We start from the raw sequence: 6,529 nt of genomic DNA on the forward strand, positions 1-6,529 counted from the left end.
TGTTAGCCTCCTGCTGCAGCAGGTTAATCATCTTTCATGATCGACATTTTTACATGCCAAATATGTCATACTTTGCTTGCTGCAATGATCCATATTTGCTACAGATGGCCAGAGAAGTATCCATGAGAGTGTGCTAGTCTAAATGCCACTGCTGTGTTCCATTTTTTATGGGTTGATCCATTTTTGATGAGTTTTCAGCTAAGGGAGTGTAGGTTTTAACCCTGTACAGAAATTACCTGCATACGAATTCTTAAACAAAGAAAATAAACAATGCGAGAGCATAACCCATAAAACACATATGCACAGAGATTTTTCCCTGGATCCCAAAACCGGGACTACCAGCTTGATTTTTCATTATGTTCCTTTCAATGTTACAATACATATTTATACATGCCGAAGCATCCAATACCATGGACCGGAAAACCATCGCGTCCAATACCATGTGCGAAAATCATGCACAAAACCATAGGTAGGTTCGCCCAACCTAATATAGGGTCCAAAAAAAGAATATAACACAACCCAACAATCTCCCACTTGTTGTTTTCTTTCCACAGGGGGCCACAGGAGAGCTTAGTCATTTTTCCAGCCCTAAAACACCCATTGTTTCTCTACACCAAGAGAACTTCTCAAAGCTCACAGATTTTGTCAATGCATCTGCAGTATTCTTCAAAGTGTCCACCTTTACCAGCAACACCTTTTTGTCTTCTATCATATCCCTCACAAAGTGATACTGAACATCAATGTGCTTTGTCTTTGAATGATAAGCAGGGTTCTTTGCCAAGAAAATTGCACTTTGGCTGTCACAGTCTATTCTTATAGCTCCCTGTACTAACCCCATACTTGAACACAATCTCTGCAACCAAACTGCTTCCTTGCTTGCATGAGTGGCTGCCATGTATTCTGCCTCTGTAGTTGATAGTGCCACTACAGATTGTTTCTTACTCATCCAACTGACTGCACCTCCAAATAGGTTAAACACATACCCACTTGTAGATCTTCTCTGATCCAGATCTCCAGCCCAGTCTGCATCAACAAAACCATTAATATCCAACACTCTGTCCAATCCTGGTCTTCCTTGGTAGCACAAACCATAATCACTAGTGCCACGCAAATACCTGAAAACCCGCTTCACTGCTGTCCAGTGCTCCTTCCCAGGTTTTGACATAAACCTGCTCAATACTCCCACTGCATGTGCAATGTCTGGTCTAGTACAGACCATTGCATACATCAGGCTACCGACTGCACTTGCATATGGAACACGGGACATGTCCTCTTCCTCTTCTTGTGTCTTGGGACACTGTTCAGCAGATAACCTCACACCTACAGGAATAGGAACCTTCACCGGTTTACTATCCTGCATATTAAACCTCTGCAGTATTGTCTCGACATACTTCCTCTGGTTTAACCAGAGCTTCCTCTTTGCCCGATCTCTTTTAATTTCCATGCCCAAAATATAGTTTGCAGCACCAAGATCTTTCATGTCAAATTTGGAGGACAATTGGGTCTTCAAATCCTGGATAATTTCTTTGTCATTTCCAACCAGCAACATATCATCCACATACAAGACCAGATAAATAACACGGTCACCAATTAATTTAAAATACACACAATGATCTGCTTTGCTTCTGGTGAAGCCATGTCCCCGTATAAATGTATCAAATTTTTGATACCACATCCTTGGTGACTGTTTTAACCCATACAGAGACTTCTTTAACTTGCATACCAGTTCTTTCTTACCCTTCACCGCAAAGCCTTCAGGTTGCCTCATGTAGATTTCCTCTTCCAAATCCCCGTGAAGAAATGCTGTCTTCACATCCATCTGTTCTACCTCAAAATCAAAAGCAGCAGCAACAGATAAAAGTAATCTAATAGAAACTACCTTGGCAACAGGAGAAAAAATATCACCAAAATAAATTCCCGGCACCTGGGAATAACCTTTTGCTACCAACCGAGCTTTGTATTTCTCCACCTTTCCTTCTGCATTAGTCTTCTTCTTGAACACCCATTTGCTGCCAATGGGTTTCCTTCCAGCCGGCAACTGTACCAGATCCCAAGCCTCATTTTTGTGCAAAGATGCCATTTCATCAACCATGGCCTCTTTCCAGAGTTTTCCATCCTCTGAATCCACTGCTTCCTTCACAGTTCTGGGCTCATCATCAGTGACAGACAAAGAAAAATTTGAACTGAGAGCAGATGGACTATACCTTTCTGGCTGCCTTCTTTCTCGACCTGATCTTCTCACAGCCAGAGTTTGTGGCTCTTCATCTTCTGATTCCTCCTCTGCTGCAGAGTCTGATTCTTCCTCCTTTGGCTCAAACTCTATCTTCTCAGGTTCCTTTGGTTGGACTTCAGATTGAATAACATCTTTTACCTCTCTGAACACCACATCTCGGCTGTACACAACCTTCCGTGTGACTGGGTTCCAAAGCTTATAACCCTTTAAACCATCCTTATACCCAATAAAGATGCACTTTTCAGATTTACTATCCAACTTGGTTCGTTTCTCCTTTGGAACATGTACATATGCATCACATCCAAATACCCTCAGATGTGAAAGAGATGGTTTCTTACCAGTCCATACTTCTTGTGGAGTCTTATCCTCCAACGCTGATGAGAGTGATCTGTTGATCAGGTAACATGTAGTGTCCACCGCCTCTGCCCAGAATTCCTGTCCTAACCCGGCACCACTGAGCATGCTTCTTGCCCTTTCCATCAACGTCTTGTTCATTCTTTCTGCGACTCCATTTTGCTGAGGTGTATATGGAGTAGTCTTCTGCCGTGCTATACCACACTTCATACAAAATTATTCAAATTCCTTGCTGCAAAATTCTCCACCATTATCTGTCCTCAGCACCTTTATCTTCTTCTCTGTCTGATTTTCCACCAGAGCCTTAAATTCTTTAAACCTGTCAAAGACTTCAGATTTCTTCTTAAGGAAATATATCCATGTATTCCTTGAGAAGTCATCTATGAATGATACATAGTACACAGACTTACCCAGTGATGGAACCTTCACAGGTCCAAACACATCACTGTGCACAAGCTCTAATATCTGTTTCGTCCTCTTACCACCAGAGGGGAAACTCACTCGATTCTGCTTCCCATACACACAATTTTCACAGAAATCAAAATCCAGAGAGCTATCATTCATACCTTCTACCATACCTTTACCATGAAGTATTCGAAGGCCCTTCTCTCCAATATGTCCAAGCCTTTGATGCCACAACATGGTCTTCTCTCCAGAGACCACTAGATTTTCTACTCCATTTTCAGGAACCATAGAACTATTGCACCCATCAACAACAGTGCTACCTTGCAGCTTGTACAGAGTTCCAGTCCGAACTCCCCGCATCAATATCAGTGCTCCTCGAACCATCTTGCAGGTATCTTTCTCGAACACCGTCTTTACACCTGCATCATCCAACTTGCTTACAGAAATCAGATTTCTGGCCAATGCAGGAATATATAGAACACCCGGAAGTGTTCTAACCCTTCCACCTTGCAACTTCAACTTTACTTTTCCCCGACCAATGATTCTAGCCTTCCTATCATCTCCTAAGAAGACGTCACCACCATCGTATTTCTCATACTCGCAGAACCAATCTCTATGGGGGGTGAAGTGAAAGGATGCACCTGAGTCAATCAACCATGCCTCATGATCTACATGTGTACTTGAAGAAGCCAAGTACACATCCCCACCTTCATCTGAGGTGGTTTTCGCCTCTGCAGAAGGAGCATCATCAGATCTCTTTCCTTTGTCAAGAGCTTTAGATTTACAATCCCTTCTGAAGTGCCCTTCCTTTCTGCATTTCCAGCACACCACCTTTGTAGGTTTTCCTGGAGATTTAGATCTCCCTCTAGATTTAGATCTCCCTCTAGATTTAGATCTCCCACTCGATGACTTATTTTTGTTTCTGTTCTGGGACCGTCCTCGTACAGACAAGGCATCACCATTCTGGTTGTCCATATTCTTCCGTCTCATCTCCTCCTTCAGCAAGGCTGAGACTATTTCATCAAACTGCAAAGCAGTTGCATTGCTACCTATTGCAATAACCAGACTATCCCACGAATCTGGTAGAGAACACAATAGACTGATGCACTTATATTCATCTGAAATTTTAATATCAACAGATAATAATTGACTTACCACAGTATTAAACGCATTCAGATGCTCTGTCACCGAGTCTCCATCTTTCATCCTCAGGTTATACAGCTTTTTCCGCAGGAACAGTTTATTCACCTGAGACTTAGATTGGTACAAAGTCCCTAACTTGACCCACAAAGCCTTTGCCGTAGCTTCCCCTGATACATTCAGCAATACTGAATCTGAGACACACAATCGTATTGTGCTCTTTGCCTTCCGATCCAATTTCTTCCATTCTTCATCGGTCACTCTCGATGGTTTAGTACCCTGATCTACCGCGATCCACTGATCTTTATCGACCAACAGATCCTCCATCTTGAGTTTCCACAACTCAAAACTCTGACCATTGAACTTCTCAATCTCGATCTTTCCACTGCTCGCCATCTTCTTTCACCACCAGAATCGATCTCGCAGATCTCCCACTGAACAGGGTCTACCACAGGCCCGAGCGAAACCCCTCAGCAACAAAGGCGTCCCCTTGAAGCCAAAACAGCTCTGATACCAAATGTATGTTTTAACCCTGTACAGAAATTACCTGCATACGAATTCTTAAACAAAGAAAATAAACAATGCGAGAGCATAACCCATAAAACACATATGCACAGAGATTTTTCCCTGGATCCCAAAACCAGGACTTCCAGCTTGATTTTTCATTATGTTCCTTTCAATGTTACAATACATATTTATACATACCGAAGCATCCAATACCATGGACCGAAAAACCATCGCGTCCAATACCATGTGCGAAAATCATGCACAAAACCATAGGTAGGTTCGCCCAACCTAATATAGGGTTAGTCGTGGAAAGAATATAACACAACCCAACAGGGAGGTCCAAACAGCTTAATCTTGGCTTCCCTAGGTTTCAATTTCCTGTTGTAGAATATAGAGAATGAACATCTGTCCAAACTGTTTAATCTTGGCAGATCTGTAAATAGGTAGAGAAACAAGGGTGCTCAACAGCTTAATCTGAGCCCCTAGATGCAATAAGTGTAGTTGTAGATAGGAGGACAGCAAGAAGAAAAGAACAAAAAGCTGGGTATGCTAGTTCAAGTGCACCCAAACCAAAAAGAAGAGAAAAATCTAGGTGAATAGGCCGGGTAGGTAGCTTTGTGGTTGCAGAATCATGGCTTGTGATCCATTTCATATTGTCAAGTGTTATATCTATCATATCACAAGTTGAAGGTGATTTTTCAGTTGGAGGACTTCAAGAAATGCATGTCTAACTTCCCCTTCTCCCTCTTTCCCAAATCACTCACTAACTTCCCCTAAAGAGGTCAAGATCTGCTTGATACCTCTTAGATTCATCATTCTCCATATCATCTGCCTTGGTGAAGATCTGCTTCACTAAAGGAATGTTCACACTTCTTCTATCAGTCATTTTCCCCCATTGATAGCTTAAGACTTCATTCTTAGTGCTTTTTCTCATCATTATCATATTAACTACTAACTTTATTATGTAACTCCCTATCTCTTTTCCCTTCCCCTACTAAAACTATCTCTATAACTCCCCTATATACTTATCCCCTCCCCTTGGTTGAAAAATAACCATATACATCCTTGGGAATTGCTAAGTTTATCTGAAACTCAGCAAGAACCCTCATTGACCCCTCTGACCATCTTCCAAATGCATAAGGACTCATTCCTTTGCATAGTTTCCCTTCATATGTATAGAAATCATCTCTTTGGCCTTGGTTTGCCTTTATAAGGCATGAAACCCTCTTTGGCCACTAAACCCCTCTCAAAATCACATCACTTTCCCCCTAAGTGCTTTTGGACTCCTTCCAAGGCATAAGAATACAAAAACCATGCAAAAACCATGGAAAACCTTCAAAAAAGGATAAAGTCCTCCCTTTTTTTTCTATCGGACCCCTTCCGATGCATTAGAATCCATGCCAAACTATGGAACCCTTCCGATTTCCCAAAAGGCTTGGCAGTTCACAAAAACATGGGTCGGATATAATAAAGTTTCATTTGGACCCCCTCCGATGCGATATCGCTATCGGGAGGGGGCAATCATATGTTTAAAACATCATATATAACCCCTCCGAATTCATTTGCCTTGCCTTTTCATAAAAAGCGTGCTCCGATGAGATAAAGATCTGTTTGATCCCCCTCCGATGCGATATCTCTATCGGGAGGGGGAAGTGGCATATATAAGCGAAAATGGCTAAGTCTCAAGGCATGGGGCATAGCGCCGATGGGCCAGACCTGAAAACATATAAAGTGGACCGGTAATAGTATATCGGGTCTGCGTAGTTCAGCGATCACATATATGTCAACCCTCTGCCCCGCCGATTGCCGAAGTCCCGATATAATCGCAGCCATCCATTTTTGGGCCCCAGATCTGACGGTCCAGATCTTGTTGCACGGCCCCCCACTTCG

Source organism: Pinus tabuliformis, chromosome 2_2, assembly GCF_031772625.1.
Source record: "Pinus tabuliformis cultivar Carrire ecotype Pingquan chromosome 2_2, CPIR1, whole genome shotgun sequence".
Lineage (NCBI taxonomy): Eukaryota > Viridiplantae > Streptophyta > Pinopsida > Pinales > Pinaceae > Pinus > Pinus tabuliformis.